Source organism: Mesoplodon bidens, assembly GCF_964165515.1.
Source record: "Mesoplodon bidens genome assembly, chromosome: 1".
NCBI lineage: Eukaryota > Metazoa > Chordata > Mammalia > Artiodactyla > Ziphiidae > Mesoplodon > Mesoplodon bidens.
The window spans coordinates 72,183,145-72,209,071 of NC_138176.1; the positions used below are offsets into that span (position 1 = coordinate 72,183,145).

The 25,927-nt window shown below is 38.4% G+C and overlaps 1 long non-coding RNA gene across 1 annotated transcript in view; it reads left to right on the forward strand.

The window, feature by feature from the left end:
* The window catches only part of LOC308622135, a 144,662-nt gene extending 124,405 nt beyond the window's left edge, over window positions 1–20,257 (forward strand). Inside the window, exon 3 of the long non-coding RNA XR_014016568.1 lies at window positions 20,205–20,257. This is a non-coding gene — a long non-coding RNA (uncharacterized lncRNA). The remainder of the gene's footprint in view (window positions 1–20,204) is intronic.
* Window positions 20,258–25,927: the final 5,670 nt, after the last annotated feature.

Here is a 25,927-nt window from a genome sequence, read left to right on the forward strand (position 1 = left end):
ATTCTAAAAATCATAAAAGTTCCTCTTATTTCCTAAACAGCATGCAAAGCTGTTGCATAATCTCAGAAAAAGATAGACAGGACAGACCTTACAAATATATTTTAAAGCTCTGAAATGTAGACAAGAATATGTAAATTGAAAGTAAATTTATTTTAGTGAACTGGCAAGAAGGGAAAAAATATAGGGCCATATGTTACCATCAGTTTTGCTATGCATATTTGGGGGGGAAAAGTTTCTTAAGCCAGGCATTTGCAGTCCATAAAATGCCTTCCATAGGTAACCACAAGCTGGCAGAAGTAGCAGGCAAGTGTTGAAAGTTAGAAATGAGGACAATGCTTTTATTGGTGGCAGAGCGGAATTGGGAACTTGGTCTAAGAGGAATGGAGATGAGGGTATGATAATTTTACGTAAGTGAAAATGGTACAAGTGAGTAAGGAAACTCTTAGCGGAAGCAGAAGTTCTTTGCTTCATCTCCTTTCCTCCGGTTGATCTCCCTACTCACAGAGAAACAATTTTGAAAATCACCTACAACGTAAAGAATGTGTATTCCAACTCACCTCTCTGTTCTAGGCACTAAGTGACTTCTTCTTTTGTTCTTTGCTTAATAAGCACATCACAGTCCCCAGGGGGTCAGTTCGAGTTCTAGCCATAGGTACAAATAACAAATTACGTGGATTTAAATATAAATAATATGCTTCCTGAAAGCAAGGCTTTATCTGTTTTGACTATAATCTGCAATGCTGTAAAAATGCCTGGCATACAATAAGTGCTCAGTAATTTTTATTGAATGAATGAATGAATGAATACCATAAACAATAATTATTTTGTGCATGACACCTGGAGCTTATGTATTTTAAGTTAATTATTTTTCTCTGTGTATGTGTTTGTGATTATATTTGAACTTCACATGTTTCCACAATATATTAAAGATTGCTTGATGATGACATGATTTTATATATGTGTACCCCTTTAGCATTTATAAAGCATTTTCCCATGTCTTGTAATAAATAAATTCGGAGGACAGAATCCCAACTATTTCAGAAGACAGCATTCTATTTTCTAACTGACACCATAAGCAGACAAGTGACTGAATCTCTAAACTTCTGTTTCTTAATCTATGAAGTAACAATAACACAGCTCTCCTAGGGTTCCTGTGAGAATTAAATGGACTGACATGCATGAAATTGCTTGGCAGAGTGTAAAGTACTGGATAAATATAAGAAGCATTACTGAAATTATTCTCTCTTCCCCATTTCATACTTCCTAAACCACCACTCCTGTTCCTTGGGATCACTTCCCAAATTAAGCTACCTGAACACAAGCCCTTGTCTCATGCTATGTTTTGCTGATAGATCACAGACTTAGAAACAAGTCTGGAAAGCAGACCCTCAGGGTGGGATTTTGGAATGGAATCATTCACCAAACACACTGAAATAAAGACCTAATCATTGTAGTAGCAGGTGAAGTCCTGATAACCCTTAGCATGCTGTACCCTCACCATTATTGAGGCTAGCACCAAAATTTAGTTGAGAGGCTATATAAGTCATAAGAATCCCAGGGAAGTATTTGGGCTCTTGTCTTCTGCATCTGCAAAGCAGACTTTGCTCCAGTCTGAGCCCTGCATTTAATTGTAAGCAGACTGAACTGCAGGGTTTATATAATTTTTATATACCAATGTCAAAGACATGATAGAAAAATCAATGGTATTCCAGGATCTGAGATTGGGGAATTTCACACCAGGAGGTTAGATTGTAATGCTGCATGAAAGAAAATCTATTGACATCAAAGCATTCATGTTTTAGGATTTAACATTCTAGCAAAGAAACCTAGAACCAGTCTCAATATGCTGCTAGGATGGCACCCTGAAGCTTGGTCTACAATAAATAATATAGAGATATCCTTTGCCTTAGCAAAGGATTGAGGAAGGAGTCATAAGACTCAGAAAAAAAGAAATAACAGAATGATTTTTTTTTTTAATGTGAGACCAAAGAATCTACACCTGTGAACCTGCCACATCAACAAAAATTTAGGGGTCAAAAGGTCTGGGGCGGGCTTCCCTGGTGGCGCAGTGGTTGAGAGTCTGCCTGTCGATGCAGGGGACATGGGTTCGTGCCCCGGTCCGGGAAGATCCCACATACTGCAGAGTGGCTGGAGCCATGAGTCATGGCCGCTGAGCCTGCGCGTCCGGAGCCTGTGCTCCACAACGGGAGAGGCCACAACAGTGAGAGGCCCTCGTACCGAAAAAAAAAAAAAAAAAAAAAAAGGTCTGGGGCAAGCCAAGGCATCCCCAAACCCTAACCTAATCCTGTAAGGCAAAGGACAAGGTGTTGGACCTTGCACCTTCACTACCAGTATAGATGTACAGCATCTAGTAAGCCTATTTGGATGCTGGAGTCAGTGTACACTGTGCTTGGGAATACTCCTCAAACCCATTTATCTGATGACACAGAAAGTTGCCAGTTTTGAGTAGATTTCAGAGCAAGAGATGGCATTACAGAAGTTCCTCACTCCAGTGCAAGCTGCCCTGACCAACGGGCCATAAGACACAGTGGATCCAATGATTCTAGTGGTGTCTCTGGTGGGTTCTGAGTTTGAATGTGGGGTCTGGTAAGTTCCATTAGTTGAGTCTTAATGCAGAGAACTCTTCTCCTTTTGAAAAGCAGTTCCTGGCTTGCTACCAAACATTAGTAGAGACAGAACACCTTGACCATGGAGCACAGTTAATATGCTACCAAAGCTATCTATTCTTAGCTGAATATTATCCCAACCATTGAGCCATAAGTTTAGGTAAATGAGGCAGTGATGGTTAGGTGGATTGTGTGTATGCAGGTCCAGAGAGTACAAGGAAATTCTATGAACATAAGGCCCAGAATCTTATTTCTCCTACTTTTGTTCAACCAACACTTTCCCTCAACTAAGGCCTAAGGCCTCCTGGGGGTGTTGCCAATGTTATAACCCAAATGGCAGAGGAGAAAAACATGTGGACCCAGTTCATCAATGGATTATCTTGATATGTTGTTACTTGTCAAATATGGACCACTGATGTACTACAGAGCCCCACGCCAGGAGATCCCGAGGTGAAGGAAAATCCCTAAAGTTCTTTTCTGTTCTGATGTTCCATAACAGAACAGGTATATTGGAGCACTTGTAGCAGTATCCAGAGTGGAGGACTGTATTTATTAAGCATGTACTGGACTTCTCTTGCACCCTTCCCTTGGCCTATCTTGTACGTTAGCCTTCACTGCCATAACCAGAAACACAGAATCAATCCTGACAGCACCTTGTCTCAACGACTCCAAATATCACTTGCTTTAGGCTCTGGGGCTTCAGTGACTCCTCAGCAGCATAGGACACTTTTGGGAACTGCCAGACCCCCGCAAGAGAGCAGTCTGGAAGTGAAAGGGACATAATGTCCCATTACTAACCCTTTTGTTAACTTCTTAAGAACCTTGAAAAAAGAATAGACAACCTCAGATTAGCTAATTATAAACTCAGATCATGCTATGAAGGTCAGAAGGCCTCCAAGGTAGTGTTTAAAGAGACCCACTAGGTATTAACACAAACACAGCTTGGAAGTGCAAGAATGTTATGGCCTCAGGAAATCACTTCCCAAAACGCACTACCCCCAATCAAGCCTTGTTGTAGATTCTTTTCCAGCTGGGAAAGCTAGACTAGTCCGGAGAGGTAGGAATAGGAAGCATAGTTCCTTAATTGGAGACCTGGCTCTGATATTCAGTAATTCATGAATGTATAGATTTAACACAAGAAATGGCATTAAACACTCTAGCTGATATCTTGCACCTTAGGCAAGAAATTTTGCTTTGTCTGCTTTGCAGTGATGATGGCAAGGGGAAATTCCTCAGGGAAATGTGGGGCAGGGGATAACAGGCCTACCTAGAGTAAACTTTACCCGGCTGTCACAATCTATGATGCTGACCCTCCCCATGCTAGACTGATTTTTAATCCCTAGCTGAGATGAAACTGCATTATATCTCTTCAAGGCTTTCTTGAGTAATCCCCGTCTTCTTATAACACCTTGACATTTCCCATATTGGATTTGAAGAGGGAGCCAACAGCCTTGGTTAGTTAACCATCTTATCTGAAAGATACTTTAATTTTCAAATCAAAAATAGAATTTAACCATGTATCATCTATATGATCTTGAGAAACTCATTTATCTCAGCATCCTCATCTGTAAAGTAAAGGGTTGTTATAAAGATTACATGGTAGTATCTAGAGTTGTGTCTGATACATAGTCATGCTCAATAAGTATTAGCTGTTATTATTAATATAGATGAATTAAAGTTGTATAATACATATATTCAGTTGATTTATAATGAATAAAGGTACTCCCTAGTGACTGGGCAATAGAAGGACCTACTCCAAAATTAGGTACATCTCACTGTGGCCCTGTCACTGACCCTGTAAGAGTACAAACCCAACAGAACAGGGGAGCCCCAAAATGGCAGCAGGACTACATCAAACACTGAAGACTTGCTTCAGAAGGATACAAGTTCCCTAAAAACTTCTTCTGTGTGGCAGGAAATAAAGTCAAATACACCATGTAAGTGCTGGAAGAAGCAGGGAGGAAATCAAGACCAGCAAATCTCCTCAAAATTTTTGAATTCAATTATTGTAGAATTTGAAACTTGGGCTTTGGAAACATTAATTTTTTTTTTACTTTTTAAATTTTCTACAGCTTTTTTTTTCTTTTCTCCTTTATTACCTGAAGGTTTTGTCTGTTTCATTAAACTCTGGGAAAAAAATAGTGTCATCCCTAGAGACTGTCCTACAGGGTGAAGTGAGTCAGAAAGAGAAAAACAAATGTCGTATATTGATGCATACATGTGGAATATAGAAAAATGGTACAGATGAACCGGTTTGCAGGGCAGAAATAGAGACACAGATGTAGAGGACAAACATATGGACACAAGGGGGGAAAGTGGGGCGGGGGGATGGTGGGATGAACTGGGATATTGGGATCGACATACATACACTAATATGTATAAAATAGATAACTACTAATAAGAACCTGCTGTATAAAAAATCATAAAATTCAAAAAGAAAATAATGTCATTTAAGGTGAAGTGTAAACAAGATAGCAATCCTATCCCTAAAAGTCACACATGATCGAGGCAGTTTATCAAGATGAGGCACCCTCGAAAAGAAGGGTACAGATTGAGGAGGGGTGGCCCAACTAAATGCCTTATTTAAGGCCACAGAGACCTCTACAGAGCGACCTCTTCAGAGAGATCTTAAGCCTTGGAGATTTCTGTGTGAGTTTATATAAAGGAAGCCAACGTCTTTTTTGTTTTGTTTTAAATTTCATTGTTTAAAAAAATTGTACATATTTAAGGCCTCATGATGATTTGCTATACACAGTGAAAGGATCACTACTTTCAAACGAATTAACATCTTCTCCTCACATACTTTCCATTTTTGTGTGTGATATAAGCACATGAAATGTTCCCTCTTAGCAAATATCCTGTATTCAACGTGGTATGGTTAACTATAGTCACCATGCTGCACTGGATCTCTGGACTTATTTATCCTACATAACTGCAACTTTGTATCCTTCTACCAACATCTCCCCATGTCCTCCATCAGTGGCCCCTGATAACCACTGTTCTACTTTCTGCTTCTATGTATGCAACTTTGTTAAGTTCTACATATAAGTGAGACGATGTAGGGTTTTTCCTTCCTGTGTCTGGTTTATTTTACTTAACATAATGTCCCCTAGGTTCATCCACGTTGTTGCAAATGGCAGGATAGTAAAGGGGGTCAGTCTCTTAAAACAGCATCAGAATCAGGCATCTGTCATAACTGCCACTTCTAAATGCCAAGGCCAAATACGAGTCAACACTTCCAAGATACACACAGAAATGTAAGACTCCGTGGCTACTCTATATTACCCTAAAATGGCACAGTGTTTTATATAAGGATCATCTCTAATACTCATCAGTTCATTCATTTTTGCATAACTACTGACATTAGCATATGCTTATGTCAGTGATGTCAATAAACAACAAAGAAAAAGTTCAGAAACTTCATCAATTTTATATTATCTTCCACAATTATTACCAGCTCTTTCACACAGTTGTTTGTCTACATTAGTTCTTCAACCTCATAGGGAGCTCCTGCCTCAGGATCCTTTTTTATTTCTTTCTTATGGACACCCTCATCTCTTTACCTCCTTCCTTATTAAGCTTACATTTCTTAATCCATCATTTAAATCTTTCTGTTGTCAATATAGAGAACAGACTTGTGGTTACCAAGGGGGAGAGGAGGGCTGGGGAGGGACGGATTGGGAGTTTGAGATTAGCAGATGCAAACTATTATATATAGGATGGTCCTACTGTATAGCACAGGGAACTATATTCAGTGTCCCGTGATAAACCATAATGGAAAAGAACATGTAAAAGAATATATATGTGCAACTTTTGCTGCACAGCAGAAATTAAACACAACATTGTAAATCAACTATAATTCAATAAAACTTTCCAAAAATCCTTCTGTTGTCAAAAATCTACAAGTCTCATTCTCTATTTTTCCTTCCAAGAAAGTAACAAACAAAACCCTGGTTTCAGAAGAATCCAACTTTCCATCCTTCCATTCTGTATCAGGACTGCTGAGTGCCACAGGCATCACTCAATTCTGTAAGCTGCTGTTGTTATAGGCCTGAGGTTTCCAATGTGTGTTGAGTCCTCAACACTGCCTGACCACCACTTACATCAGGGATTCTCAACCCTGGCTACCATTAGAATCCTGGGGAGCTTTTTTCAAATCCTGATACCTGGGCCTCACCCCAAACCAATAAAATCAGATCCTCTAGTGGCAAGATTGAGGCATCAGTAATTTTCAAAGTTCCCTAAATGATTCTAACACAGTCAGGATTTACAGCAGTGTTCTCAGCCTCGGTAGCAGATAATAAGCACATGAGAAGTTATTTAAAGTACTGATTCTGGGTTCCCCTCCTCACATATTCTGATTTATTTTGCCTAAGGTACAGTATGGGAGTTTTGACAACTCTCCATGTGATTCCAATGTGTAGACAAGGGTAAGACCCATTGGTTAGAGACACAGTCCTCAGTTCTACAAACTTCTTCCAACTCACAGCAGATGATGGCCTTGCCTCCTTCTTCACAGAGAAAATAGAAGCTATCAGAAAAAAAAAAAAAAAACTATTTTATCCCTCCTTTCTGCCATTAAAGTCACAGACAAACCTCCTCCTAGCTATGGTTAGTCCCTGCACTTCTCTTCTAGCTCTATCCCTTCCCACACTCTCTGTAATTTCTCTCCACCAGTCACTCCCCTCTATTTGCTCTGTCCACTCCCCATTGGTACTTAACACACTCCACTCTCTTTTCTTAATTTTTATTTTATATTGGAGTATAGTTGATTAACATTGTTGTGTTAGTTTCAGGTGTACAACAAAGTTATTCAGTCATACATATACATGTATCTATTCTTTTTCAAATTCTTTTCCCATTTAGATTATTACAGAATATTGAGCAGAGTTTCCTGTGCTATACAGTAGGTCCTTGTTGGTTATCTTTTTAAACTATAGTAGTGTGTATATATCAGTCCCAAAATACCAGTCTATCCTTCCCCCCACTCTTCCCCCTGGTAACCATGAGTTCATTCTCTAAGTCTTTGAGTCTGTTTCTGTTTTGTAAATAAGTTCGTTTGTATCATTTTTTCTAGATTCCACATATAAGCAATATTGTGTGATATTTGTCTTTTCCTATCAGACTTACCCCTCTTAGTATGATAATCTCCAGGTACATCCATGTTGCTGCAAATGGTATTATCTCATTCTTTTTAATGGCTGAGTAATATCCCATTGTATATAATGGGCTGGCCAAAACATCTTACTGAAAAACCCAAATGATTTTTGGCCAACCCTATATGTACCACATCTTCTTTATCTACTCTCGCTCATTCCAAAGGAATAGATAACAAACAAGGACCTACTGTATAGCACAGGAAACTCTACTCAATATTCTGTAATGGCCTATATGGGAAAAGAATCTAAAAAAGAGTGGGTATATGTATATGTATAACAGAATCACTTTGCTATACACCTGACACTAATACAATATTGTAAATCAACTATATTTCAATAAAATTAAAAACAAAGGAAATTTTTCCCCCTGCTCACATCTGCTTTCAATTGCTGTCCTATCTCTATCACCTGTTCAGAAGCAAACATCTCAAAACTGTCATGCACCCTGGCTGTCTCCTCTTCCTCACTGAGTGGTGACTCCTTTACATGTTGCCATCTGTTTTTCCCAACAACTCCAACGAAATCAGTGACCTCATTGTCACGAAATCCAGTGTGAACATCTCAGCCTTTATCTTCATTAAATCCTCAGCAGTGTTTGGCCCTGCTGACTTTACCCTAACTTCTTGAATTCCTCCACCTCCCCTTGATTTATATAACTCCACATTCGTTAGGTTTCCCCCTTGTCTCCATGGATGTGCTCTCTACTGCAGTTGCAGGTGCTGCTCCCTCTGTTCTTTTAAATGCTGCTGTCCCTCAGGTTGCAGCCACTGGTACCCTCCACTCTCATGTCACATGTTCATTGTCTCCCATGGCTTTCATAGTATGTGCTAATCACTCCTTTGTTGGTGTGAAACTCAACCTACAAAAGCAGGCAGTTAAGAATTACAACTCATTTGAAATTCCATCTCAGAGATGTTACTCTATAGACTGATTAAAAAAACAAAACAAAACAAAACAAAACAAGTTTCTTTAGGGGTCCCTGCAAGTAATGCTGCCTCTCTGAGGTCATAGGCATTGGGGTTGGAATGGAGAGTTAAGTAGCACATCCCTTACAACTGGACCTCAAGATTTCTAAAAAGATCTCCCTGTACCTAGCCTACATTTGCTGTTCAGGGTCCATAGCTTTTCTGCTGTTTCTGTTTCATTACACTTAGGACATAAGGACTCCACTGTCCTCCTACTTGCAGGGTGCATTATCCCCTAGAGCATCTCTCTTCCTCTCCTGTGCAAACTGCTCCTCTGCCACCTTCAATTCCATTTCTTACCTAGCTGACTTCTTCTCATTGTATTTCTCTAGGAAAACTGTCCTCACCCCTCTAAGTGTTTCTGCAAATTAAATCACTATATTACAGCTAATAATGATGCAATCAGGAAAATGGTCCCCAAGAATAAACTTTGACTCTAAATTTGATAAAACCAGACAGCAAATTAGTCAATAATATTTATAAAGAATTTATAACAGGGCTTCCCTGGTGGTGCAGTGGTTAACAATCTGCCTGCCAATGCAGGGTACGCAGGTTTGAGCTCTGGTCCAGGAAGATCCCACATGTCGCGGAGCAACTAAGCCTGTGCGCCATAACTACTGAGCCTGCACTCTAGAGCCCACGAGCCACAACTACTGAGCCCACATGCTCCAGAGCCTGTGCTCTGCAACAAGAGAAGACACTGCAATGAGAAACCCGCACACTGCAACGAAGTGTAGCCCTCATTTGCCTCAACTTGAGAAAGTCCACACGCAGCAATGAAGACCCAATGCAGCCAAAAATAAAAAAATTAAATTAATTTAAAAAAAGAATTTATCACAGTGATAAACACATAGGGAGCAGTTAATAAATGATAGCAATTTATATTTCCCTATTTAAAAATAATTTCTGATACCATATGTAAAGTAAATGATTGAAACAAATATTAAAATGTGAATGTCAAGTAATGGGTTATTTAATGTTTGGCATAAGGATTTCATACCTAATGACAGTTTAAATGGACCAAAAAATCCAGACAGAAAAATCATTCATCTTCTATAAGTGTTTTATGCTGAAAAGAACATGAGTAAAGAGTCACATGATTTTGTGTGACTGTATGTAAAGCACTTAGAAATATCTAGCCTGGTTTGCTGACTAGTAAAATGAGAAACCAGACTTGTTTATTTCAGAGGTCCTTTCCACCTCTAAAAGTATCTTATACCATAAAAATAATTTCAAAGAGTCACCAACCAGCTTACTACAGAGAACATTACTAATAACACTGAATCTCTGCCATGTACCCGCAGAGACTTCATTCTCCTCCCTTCCACGAACAGATAGTCTTGATTCTAAATGATCTTGTGAATGAATCCATGCATTTCTAAGCAATATAGTGCTTACTTTTGTGTTTTGAACTTTCTAAAATTATATCATGCTGCGTGCAGTTTCTAAGTTGGTTTTTTTACTTATGCTTAATGAGACACATACGTTTGGATGTGTAAAAATGATGGGATTTTAACATCTATATTCATCAATGAGTTAGCTCTATAATTTTCTATAATTTTTTTTTACTGAGTTTGGGTACTAAAGTTTATACTATGTATATACAAATAATTATATATAAGTATTATATATGTTATATATAATAGACATTTATAATTTTATACATGCTTATGTAAAATGAGGTAGGAAGTGCTTGCCATTTTATATTTTCTAGAAGAGTTTTTATTTATTGGGAATGATCATATCCCTAAATGTTTGGCAGAACTCACATAAAAATCAGTTGGCCTTGGTATTTTCTTGGTAGGAAGACTTTAAAATACGGATTTAATTTCTAGATTAGTTAGGGTTATTTGGTATTCCTGTTCTTCTGAGTCACTTTTGGTATATTTTTCTAGTAATTTTATCCATTTTAACTAAGGTTTTCTATTTATAGTTCACATTGTTCATATTATTCCTTTATCATTTTAACTGTTTACTGTAACTACAATTATGTTCCTTTTATGTTAATATTTTATGCTTTTTTTTCTTGATCCATTTTGCCAATGGTTTATATATTTCACTAAATGTTTCAACAATTTATTTTTAACATGTGTATTCCATATTTTTTTTTGGTTTATATCACATTAATTTATGCTTTTATCTTTACTGTTTCCTTGCTCCTATTTTCTTTGTGGTTATTCTATTGACACTTTTTTCTATCTTACGGTGAACACAAAGCTCATTAATTTTAAGCTTTCATTCTAATATAAGTACTTACTGCCATACATTTCTCTCAAAATGTGGTATAAATCTATTCCAGAAGTGTTAGTGCATATGTTTTGTGTTGTGGTGACCGTGGAGGTGCGCTGCTCATCTCTCCTTCGAAAGGCTGTGCTGTGAGAACACGGCTGACTGGCAGCTGCTGCACCTTCTGATACCCTCCCAGGCTGCTCAGAGCCAAGGACCAAGCACAGCTAGGGTGCCAGAGCAGGTCCTCATTTGCTGGGTATGGGACTCTTTCAATGGGCAGCCTTGACTTGGGGACTCCCATCAGCTTGGCTGAGGCTTTCTCAGAACTGTGACTGTGAAGTTCTTCCCTCCCAATCCTCCTTTCTTCTGTCTTTTCACAGACGTCAGTCCTGCATCACAGTCTGAAGGCTCTGGTGACGTACTCCTTCCCCATCCCTCTTTATTCTTCAAGGGCATCTCCCCAAAATAGCTCATGTACATCTCATTCTGTATTGGTGTCTGCTTCTCAGAGGACTTAAACTGACACAAGTGTTTTTGTTATTATCCATCCTAAAAGTTTCCAAACTCCTATTAAGATTCCTTCATTTTTATTTATGAGGTTCTTTTCCCAAAATGTTTAAGAGAGCTTTCACCTCCTAGCTTAATTTCATTGTCTAATGTTCACAGATTGTATCCTTTGAAATCTGTATTTTTTTCATGGTACTTGAAGAAGAATGGATATTCTCTAATTATTGAGCCCAGAGTTCTTTATAAGTTCACTAAAACTGTTTGTTGTGTTATTCAAAAATAAATAATATCCTATAATGTGAAAGGTGTAAATCTCCCATTCTGATAGTGGATTTGTTCAGGTCTCCTTTTAGTTCTGTCAAGTTTTACCTTATATGTTCAAGGCTATTTCATCAGGTGTACACAGGTTTAGTATTGCTACATGTTCCAAGTGAACTGGAACTTTATCACTGTCTAGTGAGTCCCCTCCACCTTGGTATTGCTTTTGACATAAAATCCTGAGTTATTCTTATCTAAATTTTTCAGGCTAGTTTTGCCTTTTTTCCCATCTTTTACATTAAAATATTTGCTTACCTTTATGTTTTAGGTGTGTCCTTGGAAAACAGCTTTTGCTATATGTTGGCATTTTATACAATTTAGAAATATTACCAGTTTCATTAATGAGTTTAATATTTTGTTCACTTACATTTATAGTGATTGCTGGTACATTTTTTTCTACTTTCTTATTTTGTGTTTTTCATCTGTTCCACTTTTTTATGCTACCTTTTCCTCATTTCCTCTTTCTTTTGCTTTGATTGTTTTGATTTTTTAAAATTTCATTACACCATTTGACCTATGTTCTTGGTGGTTATCTTTGAAAATTTACCTTGTATCCTTAACATTTAAAAAATCCCTTTATTGGGCTTCCCTGGTGGCACAGTGGTTGAGAGTCCACCTGCCGATGCAGGGGACATGGGTTCGTGCCCCAGTCCGGGAGAAGCCCACATGCCGCGGAGTGGCTGGGCCCGTGAGCCATGGCTGCTGAGCCTGCACGTCCGGAGCCTGTGCTCCACAAGGGGAGAGGCCACAACAGTGAGAGGCCTGTGTACCACAAAAAAAAAAAAAAAAAAATCCCTTTATTATTCCTCTTGCCAGACAATAAAAAGACTTTAGAATATTTCAACTTTCATACTTTAACTCTGATTGCCTCCATTGAAAATTACCTTATATTACTGCCTAGTATTTTAGTTCTCCTTGCTTTCTAGTTAATCTTAACCTCATACATTGGACATAACCGTTTCTTTTTTTATATACAATGTATGTCTACGTTTGTTGGCATGCTCACTAATACCTTTGTTCACTATTATTCCTTACACTTCAAATCTTCTATGGTCATTTTTCTTTTCTATTATATGCATCCTTTAGAATTTTTTTTGCTTGATGAGGGTAAATTTGTAATGAAGTCCCTCATTACTGGAAAATATATTTCTATTGTACATAAAATCTAAATATTTTTTTTCTAGTTTTTAATTTATTGAGGGGGAAAATCCTTGGGGATTTAAAAAATGTTCCTGTGAGTTTATCAATGCATTTAAAAGTATGTTCATTTAAAATCTGAATTGATTTGCACTGGAAGGCTTTTAGAATAATCTTGTCTATTATTATAGTCTTCCTATAGTCTAGTCTTCCTATAATTCTGGAAGCAGTAGTCTATTTCTATTATTTTACCTATAAACATAATTAAGCTTTATGAATACTACAATATATAAATTGATGTATGTGCCATCACTTATTACACAGATTCTAAGGTCAAAAGTCACCTACAGAACATGAGGTCCTGAGGAAAGAGAGGAATATGCTCAATTTAGATAAGAGTTGATAGGGATCCCTTCATGAATGCATTTCTGCTTAAAATATTGATATATATTACAGTCAACAATTAAGTAGCTTTATGAATTGTATTATCTAGTTCCAACGAAATAAACCCCATATAAGGGACAAGAGTCTTAAAAAAATTTTGTAGAAAAATCACAGATTGCAAGTTACACTAAATTGAAGCATAAAAAACAATGTATAGTAGCAGAGCTGACAGTTCTCCTATACCCAGTATGAGTTCTTTGTTGGCCACTGTACAAAGTAAAAATAATGACAGTCTAATTAGATGTGACAAGAAGCCAGCCAAGAACCTTAACCTAATGAAGAAGTTGATTTTATATAAAGAGTAACAATTATCATTGTTAAATATGAAACTGGTCTAATTGATTATCGTGGCTTTAAGTAACAAGTTTTTTTTTTTAAAGGAATTTTGCCTTTTAAAAAAATTTAATTAATTAATTAATTAATTAATTTATGGCTGTGTTGGGTCTTCATTTCTGTGCGAGGGCTTTCTCTAGTTGCGGCAAGTGGGGGCCACTCCTCATCATGGTGTGCGGGCCTCTCACTATCGCGGCCTCTCTTATTGCGGAGCACAGGCTCCAGACGCACAGGCTCAGTAATTGTGGCTCACGGGGCTAGTTGCTCCATGGCATGTGGGATCTTCACAGACCAGGGCTCGAACCCGTGTCCCCTGTATTGGCAGGCAGACTCTCAACCACTGCACCACCAGGGAAGCCCCTAAATAACAAGTTAATGATAGATAAGGGTACAACTATTAGCAAAATATTTTTTTTTTCTTTTTTTTTGCGGTACGCGGGCCTCTCACTGTTGTGGCCTCTCCCGTTGTGGAGCACAGGCTCCGGACGCGCAGGCTCAGCAGCCATGGCTCACGGGCCTAGCTGCTCCGCGGCATGTGGGATCTTCCCAGACCGGGGCACGAACCCGTATCCCCTGCATCGGCAGGCGGACTCTCAACCACTGTGCCACCAGGAAAATTTTTTTTTTTTTTTTTTTTTTTTTTTTTTTTTTTTGCGGTATGCGGGCCTCTCACTGTTGTGGCCTCTCCCGCTGCGGAGCACAGGCTCCGGACGCGCAGGCCCAGCGGCCATGGCCCACGGGCCCAGCCGCTCCGCGGCATATGGGATCCTCCCGGACCGGGGCACGAACCCGTATCCCCTGCATCGGCAGGCGGACTCTCAACCACTGCGCCACCAGGGAGGCCCAGGAAAATATTTTTAAAGTAAGATTTATTTCATCTTTATTTTACTCTTTTTAATTTATATTATACTTATTTTTTACTGTGTATATGTTACATCCATAAATAAATTAATATACTTTTATTAGGGTTGAGTGCTCAAAATATTTCTCCTAATAAAGATATGCAATTTTAAAATAATTGGGGGCACCAATTTACTACCAAATAAGCAACTTGAGGGCTTAAATCATTTAGGATTTATCTTTATTTCCTCCAGAGGCTAAATTTGAGCTTTGCACATGGTAGTAAACAAATAATTATTTATAGAATATTTTGTTCATCTTACATATTTTAAAAGTTGTTCTTTCCATTGAGTCTATTTTTGTACATGTGGGGATTTTTTTTTGTTGTGGCCTCTGCCATTGCGGAGCACAGACTCCAGATGTGCAGGCTCAGTGGCCATGGCTCATGGGCCCAGCCACTCCGCGGCATGTAGGATCCTCCCAGACCGGGGCACGAACCCGTGTCCCCTGAATCAACGGGCAGACTCTCAACCACTGCGCCACCAGGGAAGCCCAACATGGCAGGGATTTTGAAAAGTATTCCCTCTTGGATCATCTAATCTATTCCCAGAATGTTGGTAGAATTGATTTTTATTATTCCTAACTTATACCTGATGTATGAGTGTCAAGTGCTACTTTGAATATTATTAGTAAAGGTGAATTCATTATTTCCCTTGATAATCTGCATCGTTGTTTAATTGTTCTCATGGTTAAAAAGTTTTCTTTTATTTAACTTAAATTTCCCAGGTGCAGTTTAAGCCCATTACTTCCTGCTCTGCTCTCATTGACTAATGAGAATTGGTCCCTGTCCTCCTGGGAATATCCGTTAACATATTTTCAGATTCTAACATGTCTCCCCTTAGCCTTCTTTTCTCCAGATTGGGAAATTGCCAGCTCTATTAATCTTTTATCATACATCGTATCCTACCTGAATTTCTCATATTTTGTGGTTTTCCTCTTAACTACATTAATTTATCCATAGAGAGAAAAAATGCATTCAAAATTTAGTAATTTCCTGAAAATGAGAAAAAAATAAATAGCACCATGTATAATTTACCTAATTTGATAGAAAGTAGGCATGAAATTCTACTTGGAAAATAGGTTTGCTTAAAGTTAATTCTTATTCACAGTTTCATAACAGACCGTGTAAGATTATCTTTCTGTTTCTACCCTTATTAGAGAAAGATTTCAAGGGTCTGAAATTTTATGCAAACTTGTGTACATGCACCCATATGCACAAGGTTACATGTGCAAAGTCCATTTTTCTGGAAAACCCACTCATAGCTTTCATAATGGAGCTCTACTTCCTTCAAAAATGTAAAATCTGACTGGATTCTAGCCCTGAGACAAAACTAAAGTCAATAGAAAACTAATGGGTTTAATTTTTCTGTTACTCAAATTTCCTTGCTGAAAATGAAGTAATTTATAGCAATATACTTGAAGTAAATAAAGTAATATCTATGTCTAACAGTTTTAAAAGAAATCTGAAATAAGTAGTGACCTGTAAACCAGGACTTGTTCTTAGCATTATTTTCAGTTTATTTTTATCCCTCTGCACATCTTCACTAGGGCACCAATTCAGAGCATCCTCTTTCTGTCAGTTACAATGTTGGCAGCTATATTACCAGCTGTTCTTGGCCACTCCCAAGTGTGTAATATACAGCCATCACATTTGTGAGTGATCCTTGTAACAAGGCACAAATTCTCCATAAATATTACTCCCAAGAAAGGAATCAAAGGAGAGAAGAACTGTACTTCCAAGCATGCTCTACATTCTCCCCTCTACAGGTATGGACCACGAGGCCCTCCATCCACCTTACAATGTCCCCCATGCATAACCCTTTGGTAGCAGAAATCCCATCAGCAATATCCAATAGGGAGATAAATCCAATAAGTAGGAAGTTGTCTTCAGTGCAGAGACTGAGCACACACAGTCTCATATCCATGAGGATATGCTTAGATCATGTATGTTTACAGAAGGAAACAAAGGAAACAAAGACCTTTGTATTAGACACCAATCTTCCTTCTCTTCAGATCCTCATCTTGGCATCCTTGTTCCAGCTCTCCATGTGTTCTAATCAAATACACACAGATGTAACCAGATGATACCCCATCTTCCACCCCTTCCATGTATGTATCTCTGTCCTCCTATCCCGGGGCTGCCTTGCAGGTGATACCACAGGACTCTGCTAAGTTACCATACCCTGTATGCACAATGTGCAAGTCTGGGGGGCACTATTATGTCATGAGGTAAAATTTACCAATGGCTTACAAGAGCTAGTGGATAGATTATTCTACATTCTCCCTTTCCTCCACAGGAATTGTTCAGAGAGGCAGTTTATAAAATAGCTGCACATTAGCCTTTTGCTTTGGCTCTGCTTTCTGGGGAAGTCAATCTAAGAGACTCTCTTAACTCTTTTGACCAGTGATACATGATAGAAGACCCCAAGTGTTTACTGTAATTTTCCTCATATAACAGGTATTCAATACAAACCTCTCTTTCAAATTAGAGATAAGGCATCCTCTATCTTGATCAGTAAAGATAACATATTGAACATGGTGAATATATCTATTGACAATTCAACAACTATTACTGAGCTTCTAGAATGTCTCAGATTTTGTGCTATAATATGGTTTTCTGTCCACAAGCTGAGGATTGAGAAAATTTTCATATTATAACAGGAAATGTTAGCTAACTAATCTTAAGGACTTCCCCCTCCCAACTTCTGTAACTATAGCCTTTCTTTTCCTTTTTCTTTTTTTTTTTTTTTTTTTTGCTGTACACAGGCCTCTCACTGTTGTGGCCTCTCCCATTGTGGAGCACAGGCTCCGGACACGCAGGCTCAGTGGCCATGGCTCACGGGCCCAGCCGCTCCGTGGCATGTGGGATCTTCCCGGACCGGAGCACGAACCCGTGGCCCCTGCATCAGCAGGCGGACTCTCAAACACTGCGCCACCAGGGAAGCCCAACTGTAGCCTTTCTAAACAGCAGATCAGTAAAACTGATTCCAAGAGATCAGATCAGATCAGTAAAACTGATTCCAAGAGAACCAAGAAAAATAAAATGTGAACTTGTTAAGAAGTTCCCTTGGAAAACTCTTCAAACCCCAAGTGACAGTACAACTAGAACTAATACAAACAAAGGGAAATTCTGCTGAAAACAAATCCATTAAAAAAAAAAGTGAGAGAGAGAACACAAGCAAAATCAAAGTTTCTCAGAGAAGAGGGACATAAAGAAGGAAAATTTGCTGTTTTTGCAAAAAAAAAAAAAAGAAAAAGTAGAAGTGATGACTAACTCTATTCTTCTGATATCCTTATAGTGTTAATAAAAAGAGATATTAGGACAAAGGTATTCCATAGTTATAGCTATTTCTGTATGCTTTTAATTACAATTATGAATGTATTGAGTATAGTAAGGAGAAACCTCTTTGACTTATTACATGCTTTCTTGAATCCAATGTATACAGAGAGTCTATAAGAGGTGAGAATGGTAATCACTGCAAAAATGTGGGTAACTGAAGCTTTCAAGGAATAAGCAAGGTTGTCTCCCAGGAAACCAGATTACATGGGTGGTTGTCAAGAGGATTTGCAAGAACAGTGAGGTGAGGTTGAGGGCAAGGAGTATGTACTAAAGAAACAAGAAGATTGATGGCATCTAGTTTGGAATCTAAAAAGAACTGAAGTTATGAACTGGTGGAGGCAAATGAAAAGGAGAACCAGTGAGGAGACAGAACAGAGGTCTGAAGTGGTCCTTCTCAAACATTTTTCATTCTACATTCTTCATTTGCTTAATATAGGGAGAGGAGCCAAGAATACCAGCTACATGAGAGTTGATGCTAGAAAAATAAAATGGGCTTATAGAAAAGACCCAGGTGTGGGTTTTTAAAAATATTGTGCATGACCATGGGAGAGCCTCTTCCATGTAAAGTACATTTCAGACATTAAGAAACCACTTTAATGAAAAATAAGAAAGAGTTGGTTGCAAAGATAAGGAAAAAGGTCTTGCTTCCTTGACTGCTAGGACACCTAGATAGGGTGACCATGCAACCTGAGTATGGAAGTAAAGAGAGAAGAACAAAAAAGAGAGGGAGAGTGATTTCTGCAAAGGTAGAGTTCTCAGGAGACAGCATCAAAGAGGTATGCACATTTATATCAACTCACTTGGAGCATTATGACAAAGATGCAGGTTCTAAACCAACATCAAAGGTTCTACATTGCCAGCTAACATAGGCAGAAACTTACTCATTGACTCTACAGTAATTCCCTGTCATACCGCTAACTGTCCACAGCCTCCCAAGCAAAATCCCCTGTTCTCTTCATCTCCCCTCATCTCATAGGAAACAAATTGTTTCTACACATGTTCACTCAATTTATTAAAATCAAACTTCTCATCTGAAGAACACTGACAAGGTTAGCCTGCTCTCACATTTTTTAAAGTGTGTGTAAGTACATATGTCTGTTTTAATGCAAATTTTGAATACTTCGTATGAATAAGTCATATCTATTGTAGTCAGGGTCTATACCCAACCATATGGGAACATGCCCTTATGCGCTACTAGGACTAAATGGATAAAAAGACAGCTCTGACCACTTTAGTCTAATACTGCTACTTAAATTTCTTATTTGAGATTTTGTGAGAGTTTTATAAAATCAACTTAATTAGGTATAGTTTAAATACAGTAAAGTGAAGCAACTTTGACTGTACATGTTGGCAAATTTTGACAAGTGTATACACTGAAATAACCACCAAAACAATTTTATAAGGTGTTTTCATTGCCTCAAAAATTTCCCTCGTGCTCTTTGTAGTTAGGTCCCCACCCTCACCTGGCCACAGATAATTACTGATCTGCTTTCTGTTACAAAAGGCTATATTTGTCTGTTTCATAAAATGATATCATAAAGTATGTATTATTTCGGACTCAATTTGTGACTCAGTATAATATTTTTGAGGTTTATCCATAGTATTGAGTATACTAGTGTTTCATTTCTTTCTTACAGTGAAATAGAATAAATAGTCATAGTACAATACATACGAATAGTATGTATAGTATGGCTATAACACAATTTGACCCATGACCTGCTGATATACATGTGGGTTCTATTCAGTTTTGGGCTACTATGAATAAAGCTGCTAAGAACATTAGTGTTTTGTTCTTTGTATGGACCTATGTTTTCATCTCCCTTGGGTGAATTTCTACTCTGTTGAGGTAGTTGTAACATGTTCGTTATGCACAAGCAATGTGTGCATCACATCCTTGATGAAACTTGACATTGTCAGACTTGTTAATTTTAGATATTCCAATGAAAATATTGTGGTAACTTGCTATTTTTAAAGTGCAATTTCATTACATTAATGATGTTGAGCATCTGGCCATTTGCATATCTTCTATTTTAAAGTGACTGTTAAAATATATTGTCCATTATTAGATCCTTTTTCTTATTATCATTGAACCATAAGTTCTCCTTACATATTGTGATCCAAGACTTTTGTAGCTATTTGTTGCATATATTTTCTCCCCATCTGTGACTTGCCTTTGCAGAAGTTTTTAAATTTCATGAAGTCTAATTTATTAATTTTTCTTTATGATTAATTTTTTCTGTTTCAGCTAAGAAATCTTTGCATTTCAACAAGGTCAATACCACAACTAATCAAGTTCAGGTGAAGTCATTAGGGAGGGCCCTAATTCAATATGATTGGTATCCTTATAAGAAGAGGGAAAATTTGACCCAGACACCTGGAGAGAATGCCATGTGACAATGGAGGCAGAAATTGAGGTACCGCAGCTGAAAGCCAAGGAATGCCTGGAGCTTCCAGAAGCAGGAAGAGTCAAGGAAGGCTCTTTCCCTATAGACTTTGAAGAGAGCATGGCCCTGTCAAAACCTTGATTTTAGATTTCTAGTCTCCATAACTCTAAGAGAATAAATTTCTGTTGTTTTAAACAAATTTGTGGTATTTTGTTATAGCAGTCAGGAAATTAATACAACGTCTTTGTGTGATTCTGGAGTTAGTGTAATTCCTGCCTCAATAAAATGATTAAGGCAGTGTAACGTTTTTGTATAGAAATGTTATCAATTCTTCATAATGTCTTCTCAGTGTTACAACTGCTAGTAAAGCCACAAGGGCCTGAAGATTTTTAGTTTGGGAAGATAATTACAAATTTTTCTTTAAGTGATATAGAACTATCTGGAATTTCAATTTCTTCTTGAGTCAGTTTTTACAATTTGTGTCTTTCATGGAATTTGTCCACTTTGTCTAGGTTTTCAAATTTATAGTCATAAAATTATTTGTAATATTTAATTATTATACTTTTAATGTCTGTAGAATATTTAGGATGCTTATAAAACACAAAGAGGTGTAGCAGGTCCTATGTTTCCCTTTTTGGTGAAAGAGGATGCACTATGCAGCAATTTGTCTGAGGGTTTTTTTTTTTTTTTTGGAGTGGATATAGCTGTACCCTAACCACCAAACCCTTAAAATTTTCACTGAAGAAGCAGGTCCCTGAAACTACACAGAATTTTTTTCCCAAACTCTGGTGGAATGTGTCTTTCCAAAGTTTCCAGTTCATTAGCCAAATCTTATTCATCCTGTCTCATTGGCATGATGTCATATATTTCATGGATCTGTATGAAGACTGGTGGGATGACCAAACAGTTCAGATTTCTTCAAACTATAGTATAACAGAGAAGAGAGTGTTAAAGTAGCCTAGTGGTAAACTAAATGAAAATTGTTGTGTACCCTACATTAATGCAAACTATTTTAGATCTACTTTTTAACTTAGAATGAAAAATAATGAATTTTCCAAAACAGTGGTTATATAACATGCACCCAGGGCCTTATTAATCTCCTCTAGCAACACACACATGTAGAAAAACAGATGTTATAAGGGCAACTATTTGGTCGAGATTGTTGTAATCTATAGTCATTTGCCAGGATGCTCCAGTTTTTGCAGGGACAAGAATAACAAATTTGGACGTCTCTGCTGTGCAGTGGTTAAGAATCCACCTGCCAGTCCAGGGGACACAGGTTCAAGCCCTGGTCCGGGAAGATCTCACATGCCGCAGAGCAACAAAGCCCATGCACCACAACTACTGAGCCTGCGCTGTAGAGCCCATGAGCCACAACTACTGAAGCCTGCATGCCTAGGGCCCATGATCCACAACAAGAGAAAGTCACCGCAATGAGAAGCCCACACACCGCAATGAAAAGTAGCCCCCACTCTCCACAACTAGAGAAAGCTCACGCAGCAATGAAGACCCAACACAGCTAAAAATAAAAAATAACAAATAAATAAATTTATTAAAAAAAAGAATAACAAATTTAACAGATTTGATAGGGACCCCTACTGCTCTCTTCGGGTCTTTAATGGTCTCACTAATCTCTACCATCCCCTCAAAATGTTATAGTATGTTTTATTTACAATCTTAACTGGAATATTGGGAGAGGAACAGCAAAAACATTTCAGAAGTTCCTGCTTGACATTTCCCACTATGATAGTGCACAGGCAATGTGAGGGTTGCTCCAACTACCAAGTATATCAACTTCCCATTGATAGGAAGGGGAAATGACTATTGGGTGAATCTGGGGATCCAAGGAGCCTACCACGAGCCAATTTTACTGAGGACTCCATTTACTATCTGGCCTCCATATGTTTCCATTCTTAGAGCAAAATAATAATAATTCTTTGAGCCTCTAGGTATACATATCAACTCATACCTTGTGTCCAAATGTCCTCAGAAGTCTGGGTATTCCTTTGTAGTAAGCAGAATGGACCCAAAAAGATACTCATACCCTAATCCCTAGAACCTGTGAATAGATTTCATTTCATGGCAAAAGGGACTTTGCAGATGTAATTAAGGTTACAGACTTTAAGATAAGGAAATTAGCCTGATTTATCCAGGTGGCTCAATCTAATCATATAAGCCCTCAAAAGCAGAAGACTTTCTCCAGCTGGAGTCATAGGGACCATAAGAGGTAAGAAAGATTTTAAGTGTGAGAAGAATTCAGTGCACTCTTACTGGTTTAAAGACAGAGGGGGCAACATGACGAGGAACAAATGTTGCTTAAAAGAGCTGAGAGTCTTCTGTCTGACAGCCATCAAGAAAATAGGGATCTCAGCTTTATGACCATAAAGAAATGAATTCTGCTAATAGCCTCGTGATACAGATACATACTCTTTCCCAGGAAGAAACCTCCATAAAGGAATGTGACACTACCAACCTCTAGATTTTGGTTTTGTGAGACCTTAAACTGAATCAGCTGAGTCACACTGTATTGACCTTCTGACCTACAGAACTGTGAAAGAATACATTACTGTCATTTTAAAGTGCTATGTTTCTTGTGGTGTGTTATGGCAGCAAAAGGAAACTAATACATCCCTTTTCCCTAATGTGCAGTCACCCAAGCAAACAGCCATCAGTCCCTTTGGGAAAGGAATGTGAGAGTACTACAGCATACATGTGCCATGCAGTTACACAGTATTTCCTCCTATGCATCCAGTCCTCTTTTCAGTCAAAGAGTTCTAGATCTGGAAATTGGCTCAGGTTCAGAAAATGAGCAAGGGGTAGAAACGTTTTATTGGGCTGACCCTCCTCTGCCTACTGCTCTTTTGCTCACTTTTGGTTATAGATTTAAAATATCACGCTTGTTGGTTGCCAAGCTATTTTGCCCCAAGGGACACCATGCTCTATTAACTATCTCTATCATTTTCTGAGGGACAAGTCCCCTTGGCTGCCCCTTTGATCTCGCTAGTAATTAAGGTAATTGCAGAGGCCTCATTTCTGATGATTAAGTGCCACCTCCTGGCCTCCATTACTTCAGGGCCATCCTGAAGTGTACACAATGTCCCTGCGTACACTAACGAGCCCAGGTTTATGACTGCCTCTCCTATCTTCTGCGAAGGAACACCACCACAGACCTATTGGTGCTGGTGTGTCTCTCGTCAACACGTTCCTAATGGCGTTAGTGAGGACTTTGGTCTCTGAGTCCTCCTGTGGAACTAACCCTTTGAGGGATCTTCTGGTTTCACACCCTAATGCAACACACCCACTCCCCCAGCATCTTTAATCCTTCCTTTCAGCACGCCAGGACACTTCCACTTCTCTCAGTGTTGACAACTGTTTTTCTTAAGAGCAACTCCATTGGAGAGTTTGCCCCTTCCCTTAGGGTCTTTGCCAGGATAATAAACCCCATGTGCTGAGAAAGCGTTCCCAATTAATTATTTTTTACTTGTTCCCTCTTTCATCCCAGGCTTCTTGATCAAGTGCCTATCAGCATGGCAGGCAAGAGACAAGGTAGGACCAGCCTCTTATGGGGGTACCTGCTGCCTTGTGGGTGAGAGTTCTCTGCAGCATTGTCCATCTTAGGAAAAGTACTAGCTCCAGAAAGAGTGGGCTACCTCCAAGTTCTGAGGATCTAAGCGAGGAGAGTGAGTCCACAGTCAATAAATTCTCAGGGGTTTCCAACCACTTGTCTGCATCCCATGTTTCAGGGTCAGCCCCAGACTTTCTCAGTCAGGGCCCTGACGTTAGCATAATAGGTCAACCTTGGACGAGCATTCGAACAAACCTGGAACTCTACAATTCTAAGTATCAGATTCTTAACTTACTTGGCTATGTCTGCTCTTCCACTGCAGGAGAGAAGGATCTCTTTGAAAGCTCCTGCTTTCACACTTAGTATTAAACTGCTTATTAACAATCGTCCATTTCTGATGATTCCTCTATGTAACATAAATACAACTCAGAGAACAGTGAACTCCACTATCTTTGTAGAAATGTTTTTGCGTATCTTTCAAATGACCCACAGAAACTACAAGGGCATTTCCCTCCACTGGTACACTTTCTTGTTCAACAACGGTGAAATCTTTATCAACCATGCCACTACCTTGTGCCAGGGACAATTCATGTCCAACCTACCATTCAGGATGGATTCCATTTTGCCTGCCCTTCAGTGAATGAGCCAGTCTCAAATCCCTATTTATCACCTGTTTATTTAGACTATTCCTGGTACCATTTGTATTAGTTTGGGTCTATTGCAAAGCAAATGTCAGGATGGGTTTTAGGTATGCAAGAGATTTAATGTTGGAGAGAGCAATAAGAGGTGTGGAGAGCCTTTAAACCATGATACAGATCTGATATTTATAGAAGAGATAAAAGGAAGGGAGAAAAATCTTGGACGGCAGTATATTTCAAAAAAAAATTCAGTAAAGTCAATGGGAGAGTTTCAGCCAAAGTCACCCATTCAAGAAGTCCCAGCACTTGCTGGAATAAGCCCACATTGGTGCTCTCACCATGCCCAGGCTTGGGCTGTGGGCAGCCTGAGGGCAGTGTGCCTTCAGCACAGAAACAAAAGTAAATCCAGAATGATAGCCTGTTCCCTGTTGCAAAATATCTGAACAGTACCTTTTCATGTCCTCCATAATTAATTTTCCACTTGGCTATGATTCCCATTTTATGCTTATCTGTATGTCTAGTAATTTTTATTGAATATTAAACATTATAAATTTTACATTTTTGAAGACTGCATTTTGTTTTATTCTTTTAAGGAGTGTTGAATTTTCTGGCAAAGAGTTAAGTTCCTTTTAGGTTCTTTTTCTGTGTATCTCCATAATCTCAAATTCTCTGTCCCATGCATTTTAGCCATCTCAGTCCCCCTGTCTTCTCAATTTATGAGATTACCAGACCATGTTTTGGTTCTTCCTTGCTGCTCCATAGTCTAGAAATTACTTGAAGTTATAAAACCCGGGTAGTCATAGAATTCACTTCAGTTTTTTCCTTTTCTCAGTCCTGTACTTCCATTGTCTAATTCCTGAAATATTTGTTTCTTGTATTTTTGTCCAGTTTTTTTAATTGTTTGTAGTAGGAGATTAAATCTATACCATCTTATTCCCTCATGACTTCATCAGATGTCTGAGTTTCTCAAAAATTTAAAAGAAGCATTATATTTTTAATTTTATGTAAACACGTGCTCAGCTTTATCATTCGTATTATTTTATCTGAATGAATTTTATTTCCTCCCTAGTACAGGGACCATGCTTCTGTTCCTTGGCTTTCCTGCTCTTCCCTTCTGTGTGTTTTTTCACCTATCACACAGTTAGGATTGCAGGGCAGACATCTATACAAATGTATGCCCAATGAACAGTAGCCCTGAAAGTGAAACTGGATAAATTACAGAGGAAAAGTGCAGATTAAGAAACTAATACAACATTGTAAAACAATTATACTCCAATAAAGATGTTAAAAAATTGCTTATTGAACCATAACTCTAAGTGCTCTAAACATTTTCAAGATTCCTTATTATTTCAGATCCCTTGTAATGCACACATAAGAAAGC